This window comes from Sminthopsis crassicaudata, chromosome 3 (assembly GCF_048593235.1).
Source record: "Sminthopsis crassicaudata isolate SCR6 chromosome 3, ASM4859323v1, whole genome shotgun sequence".
Taxonomy (NCBI): Eukaryota; Metazoa; Chordata; class Mammalia; order Dasyuromorphia; family Dasyuridae; genus Sminthopsis; species Sminthopsis crassicaudata.
In genome coordinates this window covers 185545728-185573102 of record NC_133619.1, presented here as the reverse complement: position 1 = coordinate 185573102, position 27375 = coordinate 185545728, and the positions used below count along the sequence as shown (strand labels likewise).

Here is a 27375-nt window from a genome sequence, read left to right as displayed (position 1 = left end):
CCTCTTTTTGTCGACTTTACTAATCTAATGAACATGAGGCAATACCTGAGATATTTTAATTTACATATTTCTTTAATTTTTAGTGATTTGGAACATTTTTTTCATATGATTATTGACAACTTAAATTTCTTTCTCCAAAAACTACCTGTTTGCACCCTTTGATGTTTTATCAATTGAAAGAACTGTACTTTATTTTAACTTTGATTCTCTGAAGAAAGGCATCATACCACACATGTTACAAAGAACTGACTTTGAAATTGGTGTCAACCTTTTTTTCCAGAGTTTAGTGTAGTAACAACAGACAGGTTGTATCTATGGGCTTATTCCTCCTAAGTCGGCAGACATATACAGGGGAGCACAACTGAACTGAGCTCAGGGTGGGCATAGGCAGCAAGGGTTATAAAGTCAAAAATCAGAGGGTGGGAGTGTAATTGCATTATGATTTTATCAGGCCATCCCTGGGCTGGGTGTTTTTCAGAACTGGGAGTTGACATGAATCAGTCTGAATTGGTTATCTGGCATAGCAGAGGAAGTTTTGGGTTTAGTATGCCAACAGCACAAGGAACTGCAAGGAACTTCTGATATCTCTTGCTGGACTGGTTCTAATTCCCAATCTAATTCTGATTAGTAAGGGAGCTTGAGCTAATCAACATGATTAGAAAAGTCATTAACTATTCCAGTTTCACTTTCCCTCTTTCTGATCAAGAGAAATCCAGAGACATTCCTCCTAAACCAAAAGGTCACAGACAGCATTACTTTGTTCCCTTATGGGCCAGAGATAGGCCTAGGAAGATCCCAGAATACATCAGCAGCAGGATAGAAAGTATTCCAGCAGCAGAAAGGAGAGATCAAATGAGTTCTTCCACTTTGAGGGGAGGGAGCTAAGGACATTATAGGATTGAGTTGCAGTGGCTTGCTTCTTCAGCAATGAATAGGTAGCATGAATGGGGAAAGCCTCTATACTATCTTGTATTTGCTGAGATTTATTGACATAAAGACAACATTCAGCTACAAGGAAGGTATCCATTGCCTGATGATTTTGCAAGAATATTCCACCCTTGATTTCACCCTTTGGATCTCCTACTATTGTGTCTATCTAGTCATTAAAGGGAGAAATTACAAACACACTCTTGAATCAGGGTCTTGGTGGTTTGGACATATAAAAGGAGAGGGGGAAAAAATAAGATAGTATACTCAGCCCTGGTCCAGACTCTTGGGGACAACTGTCTCATCTGGATGTCATCTGCTTCTGATGAACCTTGAAGTCCAGGGAGGTATCTGACAGAATTGATACTTAAGAGTATTTTTTCAGATCATCCAGGAGTCCATGCCCACAAATTTGGCATATAGGTATATATGTAGGACTGACATGTATTCCTGACTATGTAGGAATAGTCAGAAGGATCTGGTAGGTCACTTAGAAAAAAATCCTTGCATTAATCTTTGAATATGCTACTTCTGGTCAGAATAACACAGGTCTCTAATTAAAAGTCTTTAAACAATGCATTGAGCCAATCTAGTCACACTGGGCTAGTTTAAACAATGCAACAAAGTTCTTTTCACAATACCTATAATTGCATTAAGTCAAATGCAATCAGATCCCTTAGAGGTCTCACAATGGACTAATTCTGAGAAGGGAGATTTACATATGAAGATAATCAAGAAAACTTAAACATTAACATCAAGTCGGCATTAACAAAGGCATGCTGTGAAGTCCAAGTTAGCTCCCTGTTGACCACAGGATCAGCCATTGTCAGGATCAGCAAAAGTCCTTGGTCTTTAGGGGGAGAAACAAAGGAGATGGATGAAATAACATAAAATAGCTCATAAATTATGACTTCACCAACATAACTCTCTGTATTAAAATCCTATTTCTTAAGACAACAACAAAAAAAGATTTACTAACTTTAATCTCACAACTTAATAGATTTACATCTTTGTTTCACCTCCTAACGACTTCCCTTCTCCTCATGCTCCTCCAAAGTGACTCTGGCTGGTTTTACTCCACCCCCTAATCCCTCCTATAATTATCTGCATAAACCAAAAGATCCAGCCAGCACAGGATAGTGAGAAGGACTGTTTTCCAAGCATAATAGAGTATTGTTCAATAGGTAATTAGCCTTAAGTGCTTGGTTGTCTGGTTCCAGTGCACCTACTCAGAGTTTCAGCCCTTTATAGCATACCATTAACCAATTGAACACTCCCTTAAATCTGGGATGGCAAGGGAAAGGCAGAAATTGGAACCACACAGGTTAGGGGGACAGAGCATGTAGGATAGTCCCAGATGTTTCATGTTATTTGCTGTTTCTATCCTTACCTAAATTCTGTTCCTATTACAATGTCTGATAGAATTCAGTATAAAAGTCTAGCTTTAATGCTTTTTCCTTAGGAAGCTCATTTATGTCCTGTTTTTGTGCATTTTAAAATTATCAATCTGCATATAGTTCTTAGAGAAAAAAGTCTAGTCCTATTGCTTTTCTAAAAATTTACATTCTACTTAATTAGAAAACTTTCATATTACTTTGTTTTATCATTCCCTGCTTGGTAGAATATAATCCCTACATTATAATTTGATCATAAACATAGGTTAAAATTGTAAGGTGTTCACACTTGCATCCTATACCTCAGAGATTTTCCAGTAACAATTTACTATTTAATAGATTTAATATTGTACTTAAAAACGTCTTGACTAGAGAAAATTGCTATATAGGAATAGGCACATAAAGGAAAGTGTTCCTTTACTTTGATGTCCATTCTGGGCAAAAGTTATACATATGACTAGTTGCATTGAGCCATTTTTAAATCAGCCAGATGGGATATAGAAATTCATATTGAAGAAATTGAGTCAGTGTAGAATCCTACCTCAGCTTTATGTAAGCAGTTGTCCCAATCATTTCTACAAGAACTCTACCTACAATTTATGCATGTAAAACTCCATAGGGTTGTCGGCATCATTTATCATTGGCTCAATAGTATTCCTTAATGATCATATCTAGCATTAGATTCAGAATAACACCAGTTAACAGTCCCATAAGATCTTAAATACAATAATAACTTTAGGTGGCTTTAGTTCTCCAGGATCACCTATCCTACATAAGTGTTGACTATATCTTACATTGATAATAATAAGAAATTCATCACAGAAAATTCACAAGTTATACCTAGTAGCTGGTATTCATGCAAAGTAGTTGGCTTTTACTTCAACCTTACACAAATGATTTTGCTTTAAGATGCTTAATAATAGCCAAAGACTTGAGATATATAAATATAAGAATTCTGAATTGAATATATATAACAGATTTTATGAAATGTCTATAATAAAATGATCAGTTATTAACCATGTTCAAAGGGACAGAAATATAGACTACTGTTCCCCAAACCCCTTTAAATGATGGGAACCTCTTTAAGACTTAAGTAGTTTATATAATTCTACACATATTCAAATTCCAGATCAAATAACAAACATAAATAAAATGAGATTTCCCATTAGAAATAACATAAAATAGCTCATAAATTATGACTTCACCAACATAACTCTCTGTATTAAAATCCTATTTCTTAAGACAACAACAAAAAAAGATTTGCTAACTTTAATCTCACAACTTAATAGATTTACATCTTTGTTTCACAAGTCTGTTTGCCTAATTATATCATATCATTCAGAAAGAGTAAGATACTTCAGAAATTGAATCCTATATACATATATATATGTATGTATGTATGTATGTATAAAACAAGTCCAAGCATTAATTTAACTCTTGCTTAGGCTGTGGAATGACAACAAATTCTAATCGAAACAAGATTTTTCCCACTTAGAACTTGTATAGTAATCCTTTGGTAGTATTCTAAGAATTAATGATTCTAATACCTAATAAAAATAATTCAGTATGGCAATGTCAAATTTCCACTTTTTGTCTACTCTGATAATAGAAATTGATGAGCTATAAGCAGGGACATGGTTATTGCAGCATCAGAATTGGTCCTCAAGGCCTATGCCATTAGAAGCTGTATAGCATATGGAACTAGTTAGACAGATTTCTTGGATGAGAAAATAAAATAAGAAGAGTTCATCTTAGCCTTTTCTATATAATTCTCCTATCTTATTTCCAGGGGCAGTGAATATGTGATAGCTCATTTAAACTTCAAATTATATTCTTCTCTAAAGATATTTTGTATTCACCCTTAAAGCAAATTTAATCTTTAAGAGTAGAATTTGTTAAGACTAAGTTGCTTCAAGATATGTAAAACTTCCACAAGTGACAGACAAATAATCTTAAATAAAATCCATTCTACCTTATAGAATTGATGTTGATTGATAGTGATATTTAATATTGAATTGAAATGCAAGGATTTGCATTTTACATTTCATTTACTCATCAGAAATTCTACAAGACAGTTCTCTTGTAAGGATTGATAAAAATTTATGATTATATGATGCTAAGAATTCTGATGTAATAAGGACTCTGTCCCTGATCTTTATGGAGGGTGGGCCATCTGGCTTAGGAAAATTCCTAAAAATGATCCCCACCTACCTTAATTTCCCTGCTCTGAGAAAGCTACCTGGTTCCCACAGAAATCTCCACTTCCCAATTGATCTGGGAATCACTTTGGTCTGGGAAACAATCATCACCCTTTATTGATTTGGACATTAGCCCCTAATTGCTCCTATTCTCAAACCATAGAAGGCTAATAAAAAAAAAACAAGATTCTATACCCAAACCTTTGCTAATTCCTAATCAGGAAGCTGCCTGCTGAGGAAGTAGTTTCTCAGTGAAAATAAACCCTTTTTTTTTTTTGCCAGAAAACTGACCCTATCGCTGTTAGAGTATCTCTCACCCCTCAACATTTCTTACCCTTCAACAGTTCTAAGAGTTCTTGTAGGCTTACAAAGGAGACTTAACAAAGTCTTATTTGATTACAACAATAACAATAATTAACAAGTTATTAATTTTTATAAACGATGAGGTCAAAGTAGCAATTCCTAGGTCAAAAGAAGCATGTGACATTCACAATCTCCATTCTCTTTACCAAAAAGATAGGTTTATTTAGAAAAGATTATAGACAAAATGAAAAGGAGTGGCAAAAAATGAAATAGATTTGAGAGAGCAATAGGATTACTAAGGAAATGAATTTGGAAGAATCTATTACAGGAATATGCCATGATATGGGAGTATTAAATTAGAACTACCCATATTCTGTGGCTTTAAACATGCATAAAATAGATGATAGATTAGTAGTTCTGAAGACTTAAAAGAAGCAGCAAGAATAGTAAATAGATTTGGGAGAGCAAAAGAGAGATTTAGTTTGTGACAGAACTTATGTCATAGACATCCATCAGAGGTTACAAAGTTTTCCTATTTATGTGAATAGCACACAGGAGTTAGGAAGGAAAAGGGTTTTTAACAATTAATAAGGAGACAGACTAATTCCCTAGTGGAACTCCCAATTAACCAGGAGAAAGAAATCATTAAAGGGAAGATGCTATGAGATGGGAGAAAGTACCTCACATCGCATATTTAAAAAACCCAAACGTATCTTGTTATCTTTGGCATTATAAAAACACTTTTGAGTTATCAGGTATGAAACAATTACATTCAATTATATAAATAATAATAATGCAGTGCTCAGCATAAACTAGTCATTATGTTAAGTATTTAGTTGAGGGGTGAGATACCCTAACAGTGATAGGGGTCCCCAGACCAGCAGGTTTTTGGGAAGGAATTCGCAGTCCCGGTCTCCAAGCAAGGTTTGGCAAAAAAAAAAAAAAAAAAAAAAAAAGTTTATTTTCACTGAGAAGCTCTTTATCTCAGTGGGCTAGTTCCTGATTAGGAAGTTAGCAAAGACTGGGATACAGAGTTTTGATTTTATTTAGCTTTCTAAGAAGCTATTTGAGGGACTAATTTCCAAATCAATAAAGGGTAATGATTGTTTCCCCAAGCCAGACTACTTTCCAGATCAATTGAAGGTGGGAGTCTCCCAAAACCAGTGGAAGGATGGGGAGGGATTGAGATTCAGGTGGGAATCACTTTAGGAATTTTCCCAAAGCCAGTGGCCCACTCCCCACAAAGATCAAGGGGACACAAAGCACTGTTACATTGTCTGTGCCTCAGGCTGAGATCTCCAATTGTTTTTTGTTTTTTTGTTTGTTTGTTTGTTTGTTTTGTTTTTTCCCCCTTAGGCAGGGGTTAAGTGACTTGCCCAGGGTCACACAGCTAGATAAGATTTGAACTCGGGTCCTCCTGAATTCAAGGCTGGTGCTCTATCCACTGCGCCACCTAGCTGCCCCTGAGATCTCCAATTGGATAAAATCACTTAACTAGGAGTCTGAACCACTGAGAGTTGTTTGTGGCAATTCAATGGAGAGTGATTGACCAAATTCTCCAATTGAATAAAACCACTTAACTGGGGGTTTGAAGGCTTTTCCCAGGATCTGGGAATTCCCCCAAGGGGATACAGTTTCCAGCTCCCACAAAAATATCAGTTTATGTCACTAATAAACCCTTTTTTTCTTTTCTTTACTCTTGAAATGAACTGATTGTTTGGGGGTCAATACTGCTCCATACAAGTTGGTAGACATGTATACATGGCAGCAAATTAGAACTGAGCTCAGGGTGGGCATAGGCAACAGGGATTATAAAGACAAAAATCAGAGGGTGAGAATGTAATCACATAATGGTTTTATCAAGTCATCCCTGGGCTGGATTGTTTTTCAGAACTGGGAGTTGACATGAATCAGTCTGCATTGGTTATCTGGTATAGCAGAGGAATTTCTGGATTCAGTATGCCAACAGCACAAGGAACTTCCAATGTGCCAATACCACAAAGAACTTCTGACACACAGCTTAACGAATACTCAGGTTTATCTCTTGCCGGACTGGTTCTGATTCCCAGATCAGTCTGGTCTCTTCTGAATAGTAAGGGAGCTTGAGCAAATCAACATGAATAGGAAAGACATTATTCCATTTTCATATTGGAAAGATCTAACTTCAAGTCTGGCTACATATTGGCTGAGTGACCCTAGTGATGAGATTGGTATGAGCAATGGCACTAAATGATGGGACTGAGTGGTTTAGCAAAAAATGCTAGAGTTTGACCATGTGATGAATTCATAGCAGTCTTTTTCTTTGCCAAAAGATATATTTATTTATGAAAAGTGATTACAGACAAAATGAAGAGGTACAACCAGGAGTGGTAAATATGAAATAGATTTGGGAGAGCATGTAGTTGGCAAGGAAAGAGATTTTAACAATTAGCAGTGGAAAAGACATGCTACCCAGTGGAATTTACATTTAACCAAGATAAAGGGAATATATCACGATGTAGGAGTAAACCATTGACTGGTAGGCTAAAATCCATAGCATCCTAAAAGAGTTAGTTATAAGAATCATAAGGCATGGGGGATGGGAGGAAAGATGTCACCAGGCAGGAAACCCTGGCTGAGTAGGGGGAGAGTTGACATCTGATTAGATACAGTAAGGTGGAGTTACCTAAACCTCCATAGAGGTTGGGCTGTTAGGTTGAGCTAATCCCCATCAGTCCTTCAGAGAATAATTTTATTGTTAGTCAGACTTTTTCTGCCAACTCCACTTAGTTACCCAGGACCTCATCATAAAATTTAACTCCTCAGTGGTCTTAGTAATTCTTTAAGACAGTAAGTACCAATGTACTTTGGTACAATTTCCTCATCTTGGAATTTTCTATACTAACCTTGGTTTGTATTTTAGAGAGAGGTATAACCACTTAACTATTTTAAATAAAATTATCCAGACATGTGATGTGAACCAGTGATGCAGAAGTATCATTATCTATTTGGTGAAGTTGATCTCTTGGTGTTGAGGTTCAAAAAAGACTCCAAAAGGTTGGGGGTCGCAGACAGGTGTAATGAAGTGTCTTAAAAAATTTTTGCAGGCTTGAACCCATCTCTAATTCAAGGGGCAAAGTTTATTGTTATTGTAACACCAATTGAAGTGGGTTGTTTCAAAATAATTTACCAAAGAACCAGGAGCAAGGAGACTAATCTAATTCTTCCTGTCACTGATATACTGATTTTATGGCTCAGAGGTAGAACTGAGGAGTGGTCTCAGGAATTTGGTTATCACTATTATCTATCTGACAGTCAGCAATGTTTATAGGAGTATCCTAAAGACAGAAGACTTGAGAATCATTGACAGACATATTATTAGAACAACAGCTCTCTAAAGTCAGGGGACTTAGGGATTATTGCTAAATTTTTCCTATAAGCTGTACCCTATCACTGGTACTGCTTCTGATCATTAGAATAGTTTTATCCCCAAAGAATCATTCTTTTCTTATTTTAAGAAGTCTCTTTGTTTTATTGCTTTATATTTTTGTTTGTATTAAGCTTCTCCTTTAGTGCTGCTTGTGGCTGAGGGTGTTGTTAAGATTATTTTAATTGTAGAAAATCTCTGAAAATTTTTGGAAATTTTGCCTTAAAAAAGTGGGCTATTGATAGCAACCATATCCATTTTATGCAGGCTGGGTTGGTCCTTTAAGGGTAAAGTAAGGACATTTTGCTCCCTAGCTGCCTGTGGGGCATTAGGCATTTGAAAATCAGAAACTTTATATTGCTTATTGTTATCTGCCTAAGAATGCAGTTTGTAATGCTGATACTTCAGGGAGAATAGAATAGTATTTTTTTTTAATGGAATCTTTTAAAAGTATTCTTTTATCTTCTAATTAGCAAACTGATTTTTAATTGTATTTTATGGCTCACAAATGTTTATTGCATAACAAAACCTCAAATCTAAGTTGTTGGGCTAAGTCTCATTTAGATTTGGCCTACGTTGATTGCCCGTGTGAACCTTTTGTGTTTACTTTTCCTTTTGTGTGGAGGAAATAAATATTTGTCTTACTACTGATTTACATTATAAATCAAGTGCCCTAAACAAAAGTCAAACCTAAGTTTTAAGTATGTTGGTAAATAAGTATGTTGGTATAAGTGTAAAGGGGACTCACATCTTCTCTTAGGGACTGAGTTTCTTCAGGACTAAACACAAATTCTGCATACTTGAGTCCAAAAAAGGTTGGTATTGGTAGAAAAGGGGAAAGGCACAATGCCCCAGGACTTTGGCTTCAGCAGTAGGTTATAAATTACAATTTATAGATCTGCAGAGTAAGGGCAGCTAGATGGCATAGAGGATAGAGCACTGGCTCTGGAATCAAGAGAATTTGAGTTCAAATCTGTCTCAAACACTTAAAACTTCCTAGCTGTGTGACCCTGTGGGAAAGCCACTTAATTCCAATTGCCCCACCAGAAGGGGGTCCCAGAAAGGAAAGAATTAAGGAAGAAAGAAAAAAGAGTTATAGAGACACAAAGTTAAAGACTAAGGTTATAATTCCAAACAACTGTAAAAAATGACCTATGATCCCCTAAAATCTCTAGCTAATGGGATAAAAAAATTTCCAATATTCTGCTCATTTTCTTCAATTTCTGCTTCTAAAAATATTCACATGTAGCACCAATTAATTGCTCTTGTGATAGAGGAGATTTTCTTTTTGTTCTTGTTCTTGTCCTTCTCTTCCTCCTCCTCCTCCTCCTCTTCCTCCTCCTCCTCCTCCTCCTCCTCCTCCTCCTCCTCCTCCTCCTCCTCCTCCTCCTCCTCCTCTTCCTCCTCCTCCTCCTCCTCTTCCTCCTCCTCTTCCTCCTCCTCCTTCTCCTCTTCCTCCTCCTCTTCCTCCTCCTCCTCCTCCTCTTCCTCCTCCTCTTCCTCCTCCTCCTCTTTTTTCTGTCTCTGTCTGTCTCTGTCTTGTAATGCCAGAGAAACTGAGGAAAGACAGAGATTAGGTTTTTAATATTTTAATAGTAGAGAATTTGGACTAGCCATAGCCAGCTGGCTGAATGGGACTCTTGTCTCAAATATCCAGCATCCAGTAATTCCAGAAATTTTTATAGGGTTTCAAGGCAAGGTGGGTCAGTGGAAATTCCAGGAAAGAACCATAACTTTTTAATTCTGACAAGTTGGGAGTCAAGTACAAGTCTTGTAGGAGACAGGAGGAGCCTGGGGCAAAAGATAGCACTACCCAAGCATTTGAAATAAGCCACCTGGGAGCTTTATGACTCAGAGTGACCAGAGCTTAATGGGATAAGGAAAGGGGTGGGGTGGCCACAATATTTTATTCAAGGTATAGCATAATAACTCAGGGAAACTGAGGTATTACAATTCAGGGAAACTGAGGCAGGGAAACTTACAGGCTCTCTCTGTCTCTCTGTGTGTCTCTCTGTCTCTGTCTCTCTCTTATCCCAAGGAATCAACACAGTGACCTAAAAATAGAAAATAAATGTCTCTCCTTTCTTTACCACTTTTCACTTTTACCAGCATTACAGCGTGATGCACTTGACAGTGTTGAGTGAAAGAACTTAAGGAAGTGTCATATCAAGACTACATTGACATAACAACCTTAGAAAGTAGGTGTTATTATTATCTAGTATTATAGATGAGGAAATTGAGGAAAATAGAGATTAAATTACTTCTTTAGGTAGACTCATAGTACTGAGCAGGGAAAAGTGTATTTATGGAGAATTTGAATTCTTGGTTTTTAATACAAGTTCTGTTACCTATCACATCTGTGACCTTGAAAATAAATCATTCAGTGAATTTTTATTAAACACCTACTTTGTGCCAGACATGTGCTAAGCCCTGGGGAGAAAAAGAAAGATAATATACAGTCCTTCCTCTCAGATTTTATATTCAAATGAGGGAGAAGACATATAAACAACTATGTACAAACTAGGTAAGTTCAGGTTAAATGGGAGAAAAATCAATGGAGAACAGAGTAGCCTCCTATAGAAAGTGGAGTTTTAACTAAGACATGAAGGAACATAAGAGGTGGAGATGATTCTAGGCAAGGGGACAGACAGTGAAAATGCCAAGAGTTGAAAAATAGTCTTAGGTGAAGAGAAGCAAGGAGCTTAGTGTTAATGAATCATAAAATATGTGGGCAATAAATAAGGTGTAAAAGGACTGGAAAAGCAGGGGGAACAGGTTATGTTGTTGTTAGGTTGTTTCCGTCATGCCTGACTTTTCATGACCCCCTTTTGGAGATTTTCTTGGCAAAGAAAGATACTAGAGTAGTTTGTCATTTGCTTCTGCAGATCATTTTCATAGATGAAGAAACTGAGGCAAACAGGATTGAGTGATTTGCCCAGAGTCAAACAGGTAGGAAGTATATGAGGCTGGATTTGAACTCATGAAGATTAGTTTTTCTTATTCTAAGCCTACTGCCACCAAGCTGCTCTGGAACAAGTTATAGAAAGCTTTAACAGCAAAACAGAATTTTATATTTGATTCAGAAGGCAATAGGGAGTCAAAGAAGTTTTTAAATGGAGGGATGATATTAACATAGTCAGAATGGCACTTTCAGAAGTTAAGTTTAATGGTGTGAGGAGAGATTTAGAAGGCAAGCAGATTTACAAACAGTTCTTGCAATAGTCCCATGAGGTGATAAGGGTTTGCAACAGCGTGGTGGCAGTATTAGGGGAGAGAGGGGGATATTTTCAAAAGATGCAAAATCTGCAGAACTTGAGAAAAAATTGTAAATGGAGAAAGGATGAGAATAAGGAATGGAGAAGGACACCTAGGTTTTGTTTCTAGAGAACTGAGGTTCCTGAGGCCCTTTCTAGTTCTAAATCTTATGACACTGAGATTTCTTTAAACTTGTGATTCCTTTAAATTTTCATGGCTAAATTATGAGAAATGGCATCACTAATGACTACTATGAGTTGAAGCTAGCATTTATATAATATCCACTAGGATCAGGCACTGGGCTATTTTTCCATTTGATCTTCTCAACAAGCCTGGTAGGTAGGTGCTATTATGACATTCATTCTACAGTTTGGGAAACAGAGGGAGACAGAAGTTAAATGACCTGCCAAAGCATCACATGGCTCTTAAATATTTGAGATCAGATTTGAACTCAAAATTTCCTGACTTTAAATACAACACTTTATTCATTGCACCCTTTTAAGAGAGGCAGCATCAGACAGGGAATAGAAGCCAGTCTTTAAGAAGACCAAGATTAAAATTTTGTCTTAGTTACATGCTCACTGTGGGAGCATATGTAAATCATTTTATATCTCTCAATGCCCCCAACCAACTCTCCAAGACTATATAAATTAATTCCAATTTTTAATCTGCATCCACATTGAAAATCACAGTTGAGACAATGCCCTTGGAATAGTGATTTCTCCTCCTTAGGGATTCAGTTTATCCATTTATAAAATGGTGATGATGGATGATGTCTAAAACATCTACATCCTAATGTTGTGAGTCTTAAATGAAATGCATTGAAAATACTTTATAGGACAGCCAAGTGCTACAGTGGATAGAGCACCAGCCCTGAAATCAGGAGGACCTGAGTTCAAACTAGGCCTCACAACACTTCCTAGCTGTGTGACCCTGGGCAAGTCACTTAACCCCAATTGACTCAGCCAAAAAAAAAAAAAAAAAAGAGAGAGAGAAAGAAAGAAAATACTTTGTAAATCCTAAATCACATTGTTAAAGAGAGCTCTTATTATAGAATCATATAATTAGAACTAGGAGTCACTTTAAAGGTCCTTGAGTCAACATCCTTTATTCTACAGATAAGCAGTATTGCCTAGGATTATATAGCTAGTGAATTTATGAAGTGGGGGATTTGAATCCAGGTTTTCTTGACTTCAAGTCCAATACTGTCTCTTACTAATGTGGTATATATATATATATATATATATATATATATATATATATATATAAAATTTCTTCTCTTTAGATAACCAATAAGTATTTTCAAGCTGGATATAGTGCTAATTCTAGAATTAGGAAGACCTGAGTTCAAATTTGACCTTAAAACAGCTGTGTAACTTTGGAGAAGTCATTTAATCTCTATTTTCCTCAATTTCCTCATCTATAATACTAGATAATAATAGCACCTACTTTCTAAGGTTGTTATGTAAATACAGTGAGATAATATTTGTAAATTATTTGCAAATCTTAAAATACTACATAAATATAAATTATTAATGGGAATAATTATCATTTAATGTGGATAATAATAACATATTTACTTTTTTCACATTTATTTCTCGATGTTATTCCTAAATCTACCTTTGACAAATACAGGCCAGATATCATTACTATTATAACTATTTTTCAGTTGAGGAAATTTAGACACAGAAGTTTTTGTCTTGCCTAAGTAACACAGCTAGTTAGTCATACAGCCTAGATTAGAAACAGATCTTCTGACTCAGCTTCCAACTCTTTCCATTAAACTATTCTGATATTTTGAAACCTTAGTGCGCATGAGGTTCCACTAACAGCTGAAGGCTTAACTGGTATTGGACTACATTATTTATAGCTCTGACATGTGCCTTAGATCTAATACGTGATTAGTAAAAGGTGTCACAAATACAGGATTCTTATGCAATCAAATTGGGCCCCAAACCAGGATGTACCAAAGGAGAAGACTTATTTGGCATAAGGTTGGACAGTGAACCAAAGAATTTCAATTCACACCTGGAAGTTACGAGGGCAATATTCCAGAGACAAAATGGGAGGGCAATGTCAGCTAGATCAGTCTCATTAATTTTCTTAACTGTTCATTTCTGTATTTTCTTCTGATGACATTTGGCATTATGGAATAGGCTTGAATGCACAAAAATATCACTTCAGAAGCTTTTATTTCTCCCAAGGCATAATGCTTGTTGTATATTATTTTCATACTAAATTGGAATAGGAATAATATCTACTAGTATTTTCCTACAACATGGGTTAGGCCAGTCTCTTTCTTCCTGAAACAGGTCTTAGTTTTTCCTAAGAAGATACAAAGTTGTCCCTGGGACCTGAAAGGTCCAAGCTTCCTGGTCACCTAAGGACATAAAAAGTCCCAGTCATGTAGAGTCAGAACTGTTCCAACATGGTGGATTTATAAAGACTACAAGAGTCATCATAACCTTTATGTACGATAGCTAGCCCTGGTGACCAGACAGGACAAGGCATTTTCATATAGAAAAGAAGCTAAGCCCCATTGTATCCTTACAGCATACCCTTGCTGTGTTAGTGCAAAGTAAATTGTTCAATGACATGAGTATTCTTCTTATTCCAATATCAAATCTGAAATAAGAGAGGACTGGTATTACAGACAAATCCAACTCAGGTCAGCTTACTATAATTGCTTGGACAACTCACTAAGAACTCCCCTGGGAGATGATACATTTGCATATGATCAAACTGGGGATGAATTATATTTACATAGTATTTTAAGGTTTATATACATATACATATAAATACATATAAATATATAAAATACCATAATTTTTTTTTTTTTTTTTTTTTTTTTTTTTTTGCTGAAACAATTTGGAATTAAGTGACTTGCTCAGGGTCATATAACCAGGAACTGTTAAGTATCTGAGCAATTTTGAACTCAGGTCCTCCTGACTTCAGGGCTGGTGCTCTATTCACTACGCCAACTAGCGGCCCCATATATAAATTATCTTATTTAATCCTCAAAATTTTATAATTATGCTTCAGAATTGGAAATAAACTCTAGAAGGTGAAATATACTAAATGACTGAAGCAGGATTTGAACTCAGGTCTTATTTAACTCCAAGTCCTATATAAATGAGCTCTTCAAAAGGGAGTGAGATGAATTCTCAGCTAAACCAAGAAAAAAGTCTTAATCTTAACCAGAGGAAAATGCTCTGAAGTCTCTATGAAGGGAAAAAGCAACTAATTTCTATGTATGCATCTTATAAAGTCTCTATCTCTCCTCTTCACCATCCCCACCCCACTTATCAAATAGTCCCATTTCTTTCTCTATTTGAGAGTAATGATTGTATCTTATTTCACCTTTATGTCTTTAGAACCAGAACTTTGTTCAATGATCCTCTGATAAACAACAGAAGAGATATAAAAGACTTCCACAAATATTCATCACTTAGTAAAGTACTTGGAAAATAGTAGGCACTTAAATACTCATTTCTTTGACTTGACTGTGATGGAAAAAATCCAACACAAAGTTGAAGTTAAAGCAGGGATTCCTTGTTGATGCTGAAGTCTTCCAGATATTTCTGGAAGATTCATTGATGATTGCATTAATTGCTTTAGGACAGCAAACTGAAACATTTGGCCTCAGACACTTACTAGCTATATGATCCTGAGCAAGTCAAGTCAAGCTGTTTGCCTCAGTTTACTCATCTGGAAATGAGCTAGAGAAGGAAATGGCAAATGATTTTAATGTCTTTGCCAAGAAAACCTCAATTGGTGTCATGAAGAATCAAACACAACACAACAAAATCAATTGCTTCAAGCCTCAAACCATTGTAGAGTATCCTGGAAGAGATCTGAAGTCACTCAGAAAAGACTGAATCATCCATCATTACAAGAAAGACCAGATGTATGACAAATATCTATTGTAAAGATTTCAACATTCATGTAATTGTATATATTACAGAGTTTATCAAAGAGTATGTATATATGGGACAGCCAATGAGTTGAACCCTGAATTGAAAAGGAGAAAAGTGATCTGAATCACTTTCATAAAATTGTACTCATTTTGTGCTTTCTATAATAGCAAAAGTCCATCTTTTTAATCATAATTATTTCCCCTAAATTGCCATACATAGACAAATTATAAATCAAAACCAGTTTACATATCTGAAAGTGCAGGAATATTTCACATCTGTAATCCCTTACCTCCATCAAGAATGTTCACTCATGTCTTGATTTCGTTCTTTCCAATTTCTTCTGAGACATTTTTTCCATTTATTATCTCCTTTCTCTTTTATGTGTCCAATTTTTTCTTTGTATATATTTCTGTCTATGTTTTTCCTCTCATTTCTTGCTTTTTTCCTCTCATCTTCTCTTCTTTTTGAATCTTTTCTCTCTTTTCCTCTCCTTTTTTTCTCTTCTCTTTTGTTTTTCTCTCACTTTCTTGCTTCTTTTTCTTTTTTATTTTCACTTTCTTGTCCTTTCTTTCTTTTTTCTCTCCCTGTCTTGTTTCTCTCTCTGATCTCACTCACTCCCCCATCCCCTTCCCCCCTCTCTTGAATGATTTCAAATCTCAAAATCCTAAATCCCTCTCAATTATTGGATCTGTGTAACTTCAGTTGGTAAAAGGAACTTTCAAATGAAGATATTCTCTTTACCAATGGTGTATTCTTTAGTTTAAGAGTTGTTTGGAGGATTGAGAGGTCAAATAACTTGACCAAAGTTACACAACTACTATAAGTCTGAAGTAAGACATGAAACTAAGTTTTCTTAGGCCTGAAGTCAACTATTTTTCTCTACTGTACCAGGCTGTGTTTCTTTTCAAGATCCAGCTTATTAAACTTCTTTCCTCCATGAAGCCTTCCTAGACCACTCTGGAATACACTGGTTTTCCCATCCACTGAAATCATAAAATACTAGTGTGGGCACTCAATATTTTATATTATGCAGTCATTGAACTGTTTCAAGCATTACTTAATATAAACTCCTTTAGAATAGGGATTGAATCTTAATAGTTCCTCTGTCTTCCTTTCAGAGCCCACATAGCACAGCAGTGAGCACACAGTGTAGGTGTTGAAAACTTGTGGGTGCATATGTAATTTGTGTATGCCCACATAATCTGTGCACTTTCTTCCCACAAAACTTCTCAATTCTTTTATTACTTCTTTGGAGAATTATTTCTTAAATATTTCATCCAAAAAAAATCGTGCTCATCAAGGTCCCCTCCTCCAGAATTGTACAGCTGAAAAGGCAGTGAGCAAACAGCTACAATCAAAAAGATGGCAAAGCATGAAAAATAGACAAAGGAGGACCCTTAGATTTCTTTTCTGGATGACCCACTTATCCTAGACACAGGATTCTAGATCACAGCTCTCACAGAGCATGACTTCCTAGAGACATGTTGTATTCTAGTGATTTTAGGACCTAGTACCTGGTGTTTGATTTTGTTATCTTTAGAGATAAGGAGTGAAAAAAGTTTCTTACAATAATGAGTACAGTTCACCTTCAAAAAGAGCATGTCTCATGGTTTTTTTCTCTTATTTTATCCCTTCCCTCCTTCCCTCCCTCCCTCTCTCCCTCCCTCCCTTCCCTCCCTCCCTCTCTCCCTCCCTCCTTCCCTTCCTTCCTTCCTCCCTCCCTCCTTCCCTTCCTTCCTTCCTTCCTCCCTCCATTTCTTCCTTCCTTCCTTCCTTCCTTCCTTCCTTCCTTCCTTCCTTCCTTCCTTCCTTCCTTCCTTCCTTCCTTCCTTCCTTCCTTCCTTCCTTCCTTCCTTCCTTCCTTCCTTCCTCCCTCCCTCTCTCCCTTCTTTCCTTCCTTCCTTCCTTCCTTCCTTCCTTCCTTCCTTCCTTCCTTCCTTCCTTCCTTCCTTCCTTCCCTCCCTTCCTTCCTTCCTTCCTTCCTTCCTCCCTCTCTCCCTCCCTCCCTTCCTTCCTTCCTTCCTTCCTTCCTCCCTCCCTTCCTTCCTTCCTCCCTCCCTCCCTTCCTTCCTTCCTTCCTCCCTCCATTTCTTCCTTCCTTCCTTCCTCCCTTCCTTCCTTCCTCCCTCCATTTCTTCCCTCCTTCCTTCCTTCCTTCCTCCCTTCCTTCCTTCCTTCCTTCTTTCCTTCCCTCCTCCCTCCCTCCATTTCTTCCTTCCTTCCTTCCTTCCTTCCTTCCTTCCTTCCTTCCTTCCTTCCTTCCTTCCTTCCTTCCTTCCTTCCTTCCTTCCTTCCTTCCTTCCTTCTTTCCTTCCTTCCTCCCTCCCTCCATTTCTTCCTTCCTTCCTTCCTTCCTTCCTTCCTTCCTTCCTTCCTTCCTTCCTTCTTTCCTTCCTTCCTTCCTTCCTTCCTTCCTTCCTTCCTTCCTTCCTTCCTTCCTTCCTTCCTTCCTTCCTTCCTTCCTTCTCTCCCTCCTTTCTCTCTTTTCCTCTCCCCTTTCTCTCTGTGAATCTTTGTCCTGTTGGAACATTATACTCCTTTAGACTAATTTCTGTGACATAATTGGACACACCCTGCCCTCTACTAAATCCACTCCCTAGTCTCAAAGCACTGTGGATGAAACCTGAGGTGAGTGCATTGGGTGAGGTTCCTTTTTGGAGCAAGGCCTCATAAATTCTTCCCAGGACCCAACAAACAAAGCTCTAGGAATCTTTGAGTAACCTTAAATTAATTCATCTGAAAACACCATGCTGAGTTGATCTCTTTTCTTCTTCTTCTTCTTCTTCTTCTTCTTCTTCTTCTTCTTCTTCTTCTTCATCTTCTTCTTCTTCTTCTTCTTCTTCTTCTTCTTCTTCTTCTTCTTCTTCTTCTTCTTCTTCTTCTTCTTCTTCTTCTTCTTCTTCTTCTTCTTCTTCTTCTTCTTTCTTCTTCTTCTTCTTCTTCATCCTATTTTTAAATATCCTATTCCTAACATGAAAATTTTAGTTCTAAAATACAGTAAGATTTTCTTCAGATTCTCATTTCTTGCTTTTACGATGGTTTGGTGTCCAGTTAATCTGGGTAAAATGAAATCATTTGTACATGATGCACATACATATCCATATATATACAGCAATTTTTTGCAACACACACACACATAATACAAAGAAATTCAATCTGTCATGAAGCCTGGACAATTTTGCCTTTTTAATAGAAATTATGTGTCCTCTTTTTGCCTCTGATACTTCCACTATCCTGGTGCAGGCCCTTATCAATTCATGCCTTGCCTTCCTTTAAGTTTCAGTTGAAGTGTGTAAATATGAATACATATGTGTATATCAATCCTCCAATAAGAGTAAAATATTGACTATTTTCTAGATACTACATTAATCAATGGGAATACAAAAAAACAAGGCAAAAAAAGTCTCTCAGTGATGCTGTCACAGTGATGTAAGCAACTTTGTAAGTCTCTATACGAGGAGAAAGTGATGGTCTGAATTAGGAGAGAAAGTTGATCATGCCAATGAAATTTTTCTGTCCATCTATCTATCTCTTTATCATCTATCAATCTGTATATATGTGTGTGTGTGTGTGTGTGTGTGTGTGTGTGTGTAATCCATATCTATATGTTTTACAAATATTATATCTATATAAGATATCTATATCTATATAGGAGCTGGTCCTATGATTTCATTACTATAGGGAACTCCCAAGGGAGAAAATTCAATGCAAGTATGTTTTTTCTACAATGGTATATCTAAAAGTGCTGTCTAGATTGCTGAAAGATGAAGTAATTAATTAGCCCAGGGTGATATAGAGTAAGTCTGCCTCAGAGCCAGATCTTCTAGTGGTCTTCTTGGTTTCAAGGCCTCTATTGACAGTACTATGCTACCTCACATTTGTATTTAGTTGTGTATGTGTGTGTATATTTACATATGTCCTGTGTATGCATTCATGTGAGATATGTATGTTGATGTGTACACATATGTATGTCTCCATGTATATATATGTGTGTGTATTCATATATATATGTGTATATATATATATATACACATATTCAAAGATTATAATATTTCTGTTGACATTTCCTATGGTTCTTAATGGGAAAATCAGAAGAATGATAGCAAATAAAGCAGGTCTACTCTGAGATAAAACTGTGAATGGCTTGGAATTGTCTTTTTAAAAACTTTCTCCATCTTTACCTAATCCCCTCTCTGCTCACCCCCTAAATATGGACAGTGAGGAAACAAATTGGAGGTACCCCTTAGATTCTAAGTCTTTGTTTTTCTTTTTCCCCACTTTCATTCTCCCCTTAAAGATCAAGGGATTTGTTTTCTTTGTGACTATTCCCTCTATAGTATTATTCACTCTCTTTACCCTACCTTCCTATTTCTCTTGAGTTTGATCTCTATACCAAACTTTTTGTGGATTCAACACTCCTTTATCCATTTCAGAATGAAATTCATCTGTTGTTCATGTTTCCCATCTTCCTATTTCTATCCTCTTATTCTTTTTCTCCTATACCTCATTTCTGAGAAATAGTAAGTCTACTATTGAATCAATTTCAGGTCTCAGCAAGCTAAGAAGAGAGGTAGTGTAGCACAATAGACTTCTTTCATCCTCATGCCCACTTAAGGCAAGATGGAGTAGAGGAAGTAGGATATGTTTAAAGTCTACATACAAATTCCAATACAAACTGAGAAAATGCTTCAAACCAGTAATCTTAGTTGAGCTGAGCTGAACCTAACTAGCATTTCAGGCCCCACCTATTAACATTAGAACTTGAAAGCATTTCTTCATTATCAGGGAATATGAATGTTGATCCCAGTGTTGAGCTATGTTTTTTTTTTTTTCCAGTCAAATAGAGAAAAACATCAAAATATATTTCTCTGGGGTTATATTATCACAATTTCTTTTTTTTTTCTTTTGAATAGAAGCACAGATGGAAAAATTATATAGACTTACATGTTTATAAATGATAATTTTTTTCTTAATAGAAATAATTGAGGATTGGTTATCCTTATCTTAATTAGTTATCATTGATTTTTTTAAAAAGTATTTATTATATTTGTTATTTAATCTTTATCTAAACTTAACATGAAACAGATTAGTGTCAGCCAAACCTTTGTCACAACTGAGTGATGAGCTATTTCCTTCTCCCAACTCTGTCTTTGTCTCTCTCATTTATCATTAATTCAACAACTATTTTATTGAGGATTTATTATTTTCAACCTCTTGATTCCTTAGCCTCTTTAACTCTGTCTTTTTTCTTCCCTCAATTTTACTGCACACATGAATAGTCATACCCTAGTCACACCATTCCCCATAACTTTTCCACTTAAAAAAAATTATAACTTCCTATCATTTTATTTCTATTTTTCATTTCTCCTAAACACATTCTTTGCTCTTATCTGGACTTTTAATCTCCCATTCACCCTTTTGTACTTTTTTAGGCTATTATGGGTTCTCTAATTTAATTTTCTTCCTTTCCCCATCTTGACTTTATTGTTAGTCAATTTAACTCTACGCTATCAACATACTCTGTAATCTGTAATACTTTATTCCTTGTATAGTTATCACTTTCCACAAGTGGATCTTGGATTACTCCCACTGTTCATCTCCTTCATTCAGACTTCTGAGCTGCTGAAGAGACATAGGTAACTCAACTGGGTCCTCACTGCATCAAGGCATTTCTTTTATTGTACTCTGATTCTTTATTTTATCCTTCCATACTTCCATCTTAGCTTAAGACCACAATTTTTATCTCATTGATAAAACAACTAGACCATTTTAGTCACTCAGTTTTAAGTTCTTACAAGTGCCAAGCACTGTGTTAGAATATCACTTTTAGCACTGAGAGTACAACAAAAAACCAAAAACAATTTCTACTTTTATGGAGTTTATATTCTAATGGGGACATAATATATAAATTGGAAGATACAAGATAAATACAGAAGAAAAAAAAGATAAACTTAGAAGAAACACAGGTTTCTAGAGGGGGAGGATTGGGTAGTTGGGAAGGAGCAGGAACAACCACCTAGAGGTTGGGAAGGGGAAGGGAGGGAAACTTTAGTCTTCAAGGAAAATTAAGAAATCTAAGATTTGGAGGTTTGAGGTTGAAGGTATTTCTTCCAGGAATTGAGATATGGATTATGTATGCCAGGACTAACAAATAGACTTCCAGTGTGGCATAATCAAAGATTATACAAAGTAGAATTAAAAAAAAAAAGATTGGAAAAGGTAAGAAGAAGGGGACAGATTGTGAAGAGTTTTAAATTCTAAAGGCTTTAACTATTTGATGCTGGGGATAATAGGGATCCATGGAAGTTATGGAGGGGGGATGACAGTGACATATTAAACCAAGTTTTAGAAAAATTATTGACACCTGAGTGGAGAAACAGGAGAGACTTGAGTCAGGGAAATCAAAAAGGAAGTTATCATTTTAGTCTATTCATGGTGATGAGGTGATGAGAGCCTGAACTAGTTTGATAGTCATATGAATAGAGGGAAGGGGACATTTCCAGGAAACATTGTGGAGAAGAAATAAGCAATAGGATTTGACAACTTATTTGTATCAGTTTTGTGGTGAAGAGAAAGAAATCAAGGATGGGAGTCTAGGTAAATGAGAGGATGATGGTTTCCTTGACAGTAAAAGAGTTTAAGGTAGGGATAGTGTGAGGGAGGAGGCCAAATAATGATTTGGGGGCATGCTGAGCTTTAGATGCCCATGGAAAATCTAGTTTTAACCATAATTAGCTGCTGATGCTGGAATGGAACTTGGGAAAAATACTAAGGCTGGATAAATAGATATGGGATGATTTACTTAGAGAAGATAATTGAATTGATGGGAATTAATGAGTAATATCAAAAGAAAAAAAGAATGAGGCCCAGGACCAAGCTAGGAGCTCTCTCTTCTCTCTTCTTCAACTCAAAAATCCTTAACATCAACCCCACTACTTCCTTCTTTCTCCCCATCTCTGACATTGAGATGGTTCTTCTCCTTGACATGTACCTTCTCCCTCTACATGTACCTTTCATCTTATTCTCATATTCTTCAGCATATTTTAACATCTCATTCCTCTTTTCTTTCAAGTATTCAACCTTTTCCTTTCTACTGGTTCCCTCAATACTGCACTCAAATATGAATGTCTCTCCATCCTAAAAACAACAGCAACAAAAAACCCATCATTGGATCCTATCTTTGCCCTTAAACTATCATCCTATATCTTTCCTCCTTTCTTCACTCAAGCTCCTAAAAAAAAGTTGTCTACATTCCTTGCCTGATTTCCTCTCCAGTACTTACTCCTTGGCTTTTTGCAAACCCTATGCTACCGACAAACTATGGCCATGCCTCCTCTAACCTTTTTGTGACATTGTTCTTGCTTGCTTATTTTTGACTCTGATCTGCATTAGATCATTTTAGTCTCCTTTGCTAATTTGTTACATGTCAAGCCCACTAGGATTAGACTTTTTTTCCCTCCTTATACTCTCTCATTTGGTTACTTCATCACCTCTCATTGGTTCAATCATCTCTATGCAGATGATTACAAAATCTAGCTAGCTAGCTAGCTATCTTGCTATTTATCTACCTACCTATCTATATATCTACCTACCTACCAGCTTTAGTCTCTTTCCTCAGTTTCAGCCCAGTAACATCAAGTGAGTATTTGACATTTCAAACTGGATGACTCATAGACATCTTAAACTCAGCATGTCTAAAACATGCCATTATCTTTCCATCCCTCACCTGGACTTTTCTATTCCTATAAAGGGCATCATCATCATTCCAGTTATTAAAATTCTTGGTTTTACATTCAATTCCTTGCTCTTAATTTTTCTCACATACCAATTGGTTAACGATTATTGCTTTTTTTTTCTTTCTCTACTCTCTCATATATGTTCTCTCTTCTCTAATCACCCAACCACCAGTCTAGCTCATACTCTTATGACCTTTTACTTAGATTACTCCTTCATTTGATTCATCCTCCCTATAACCTAAAAGGAAGGTTTGATAATGATACTTCTCTATTCAAAAAAAAAAAAAAAATCCAGTGACTACTTAATATCTCCAAGATACATTCATTTATTTTTCATTTAAATTTCTTCACAATCTAACTCCTTCCTATCTTTCCAGTCTTCTTATCCTTAGCTTTCTTGTCAAATCAGTCTTTTTGCTGTTCCTCTCACACAATATTTCATCTCTCAGTTCTGTTTTTACCCTGGGCTGTCCCCCAAGTCTTAAATACATTCACATCTATCTCATGGAATTTTTCCTCAAGATACTGCTCAACTACCACTTTCTTCATAAAATCTTTTTTGTTTCATTCAGTTGCTAGGACCTCCCTTGGCCAAACTACTTTGTATTCATTTTTCATATTTTCTGTATATTCATCTCTCCCATTAGAATATAAAAACACTGAGTAAAAGGATTTTTATTTGTTTTATCTATCCCCAAAGTTTAGCAAAGGACTTGGCTTATGTTAGGTGATTGATTCCAACCGGACTTGCATTGTTCAAATAATTCATTGCAACAATGCAAAAAGTAGGAGTGGCAAGTTTTTCATTCATTGCTCTCTTATATTGTGACTTTTAATTGTGACTTTTAATCTCTTTTTGTTCTTCTGCCCAATACTATGGGGCCAACACAAAAGGGTGTATTCTCTGAGAATAGTCTGTTTTCCCAAGTGTTCTAGAAATCAATGTCAATAAAATGTATTTCTTGAGAGGCTCTAAAGCAACCAGGCCATTTTGGTACATCCCTTTCCACTGTAACTTAATCAGAAGTTCTCATTTCTTCTGTCAAAAAGAGACTAATAGGCATACTCATACTTTCTCTGGGGAAAACATTTCAAAATTCAAAAATGTACTACCTTATAAGTTTATCAATTTGTTTGAAACCCCTCTCTTTAACCTACTACATTTATTGAAGTACCTCTATTATTCTATTAGGCTGTCATTTCCTTGAGGGTAAACATTTTTCATTTTCATTTTTATGTTCACAGTGCCTAAATCAATGCCTTGCATGTGGTATGTACTTAATTGGTCAGTGCTTATAATTAGTAGGTGCTTGTTGAATTAAGTTGCATTGAAAAATTCCTTCTGATCCCATTAATATAATACATTATGATATTTCATATCAATAAATCAATCTACCATTTATTGAGGGCTGACAATGTACAAACCTTTGGGGGTCCCTGCCTTGAAAGAAATTACGGTCTAGTTAGGGAAAACACATCCATAAATAGTTAATACTACAAAGTGATATGCGAGGAAATATCCATTTTTATTAAATTTAACAAATGTTCAGGAAAAGAAAAAAGTAATAACATTCTCATATTATAAATATGTACAAGATAACTGAGGGCCTGAGGACCACTTAGAGAACCATTAATGTTAAAAATCTAAAAAAATGACAAATGATTACAAAAATAAGTTTTATAGACATAAAAATCAATATAGCAATGGTGAATAAGCTTTATAGGACAGGTTGGATTTGTATTGAACATTGAAGAGATAGAACAGAGACAAATTAGAAATGAAGGAATCAAAATCAAAGGGGTAGAAATTAAAAACAGTAATTATAAGTCATTTAGAAAATATTCTTTAATATAGGGGGCAGCTAAATAATATAATGGATAAAGTGCTAATCCTGAAATCAGGAAGATATATCTTCCTGAATTCAAATCCAACCTCACACATTTATTAGCTGTGTGATCCTAGGCAAATCACTTAACCCTGTTTACCTCAGTTTCCTCATCTGCAAAATGTAAAATAGGCTACAGATCCAATAGTGAGATAGTTATATCAAAGCATACACACAATTTTATAGGCCATTGAGCATAGTTCCAAACTGCTCTCCAGAATGGTTGGAACATTTCACAACACTATTAACATTGTATTAGTGTTCCAGTTTTCCTACATCCCCTCCAAAATTTATGATTATCTTTTCCTGTCACATTAGCCAATTTGAAAGGTATGAGGTGGTATTTCAGAGTTGTCTTAATTTGCATTTCCCCAATCAATAGTGATTTAGAGCATTTTTTCATGTGACTAGAAATGGCTTTAATTTCTTCATATGAAAGTCACCTGTTTATATCCTTTGACTATCAAATACAAATTCAATTGATTGACATTCTCAGTGTAATCCTATCCATACCTCTTCATTACAGTTCCAGAAACAAGTCAAATTCCCAACAAACATGTTTTCAACGATGGCTGGATAACTTTGTTGGCAGTATTATAGAGGGGATTCTTGGATTACAGGATAGTTCATCTTTGCCTGGTATATTAAAGTCATCTTCCAGAAAAAAGCATGAATATGCCGATTGACCCCCTGTTAAGAGAATAAAGAAAACTCCTGATGAAGTCATAGTGGCAAAAGATGACTCCAAATGACCTCTCCGAAGATGGGTTGGGCATGGATTGAACTAAATAGCCTTTAAGGTCTTTTTCAACACAGCTTCTGAGGTCATTAAGCACATTGAATATCAATCTTCTTTGTGGACTGAATGTGGAGGCATGACAGAGACCATCTAAATCCAAATCTTTCATTATATAGATGATAAGTCAGACCTAAGGGAAATGTTGCCTAAAGCCACACAGATGCCAACCTGGGTTCTCTGACCCTAAAACCAGTACTTTTCCATTGTACCACACAGCCTGGCATCATATGACCTTTTTTGGTTTATAACTTATTACAATCTTGCTGTTTCCAAATTTTCCAGTCATCTTACAATAGCAGCTAGTGAAGTAGAATGTTGGACTTAAGGGTCTGGAATATCTGAGTTTAAATCCAGTTTGACACTTACTTATATGTCTTAGACTTAAGATCACAGATGTGTGACTTTAAAGAAACTTAGCCACTATCTACCAATCTAAGTTTCCTTACCTTTAAAATGAGATCAATAGTTGCCCCTCTCCTTCCAAGGCTAATTTAAGGATGAAATGGGATATTTGCAAAACATTTAACACAATTGCCTAGAAAAATTATGATTAATAAATGTTTGTTTCCTTCCTGCTTTCCAGTCACTCTACACTCAAAGGACATGGGTATTCTTGATGCTCTTAAATTCAACAATCTATTTCTTTTTGTGCTTTTTCATTAGCTGTCCCTAATGTCTGGTGTACTTTTTTTCCCTCACATTCCCTTTCTGAGATTCAATTCAATATATAACCTTTTGCAGTAGGTTTTTCCTAGTTTTCTCTTGCTACCCTGATTCATTGTTAAGATTTCCCTCTAAGATTTGTTGTACAGTCGTTTTAATCATGCCTGACTCTTTGCGATCCTATTTGGGGTTTTCTTGGCAAAGACACTAGAATGGTTTGCAATTTCTTTCTCTAGCTCATTTTACAGATGAAAAACTGAGGCAAACTAGGTTAAGTGACTTGGGTAAAGTCACACAGCTATTAAGTGTCTGAGGTCAGAGTCACATTTAGGAAGATGAGTCTTCCTGATTCCAAACCCAGTGCTTTAGCCATTGTACCATCTAACTGACCACCACCATCCCCAGCTGTGGCAATTGTGCTCTAAAATTACCTTCTATTTCTACTGTGATATTTTGTATGTGCATTTTTTTTTTTTTTTTTTTTAACATTCTCTCCCTCACTAGAAGGGAGACTTCTTAAGGGTAGGGAATATTTTTGTTTGTTTGGCTTTTGGTTTTTACCATTCTTTGTATAACCAGCACTTAGCACAGTGCCTGTCATATAACAAAACAAATGTTTTGTTGACTATTTGATTTATAGAGCTCAGAGACTCTTATTTACTCTTTAAAGGTGATCCTATAAAACACCTTTACTTTTTAAGCTGAAGAACTCTAAATCACAAGAAAAAGTAAATTCCTCAGCTTCTACATGTCTTGCATTTTGTTAATGAGATCTATTCTTCTGTTACATGCTTATGAAGCTAGAAAGCTTATCTATCTATACAGAGTAGTCATTTTTCACAAAAGGAAAAGGGCCATTAAAAAATCAGTTCATGATGTTATGCTTGGAAC

The 27375-nt window shown here is 36.0% G+C and overlaps 1 long non-coding RNA gene across 1 annotated transcript in view; it reads right to left on the bottom strand.

Moving 5' to 3' along the window:
- Nucleotides 1-9718: 9718 nt before the first annotated feature.
- The window catches only part of LOC141559417 (uncharacterized), a 29714-nt gene continuing 12057 nt past the window's right edge, over nucleotides 9719-27375 (bottom strand). The window contains exons 2-3 of the long non-coding RNA XR_012487398.1: nucleotides 10211-10282; nucleotides 9719-9784 (exon numbers count right to left, since the gene is read on the bottom strand). This is a non-coding gene — a long non-coding RNA (uncharacterized LOC141559417). The remainder of the gene's footprint in view (nucleotides 9785-10210; nucleotides 10283-27375) is intronic.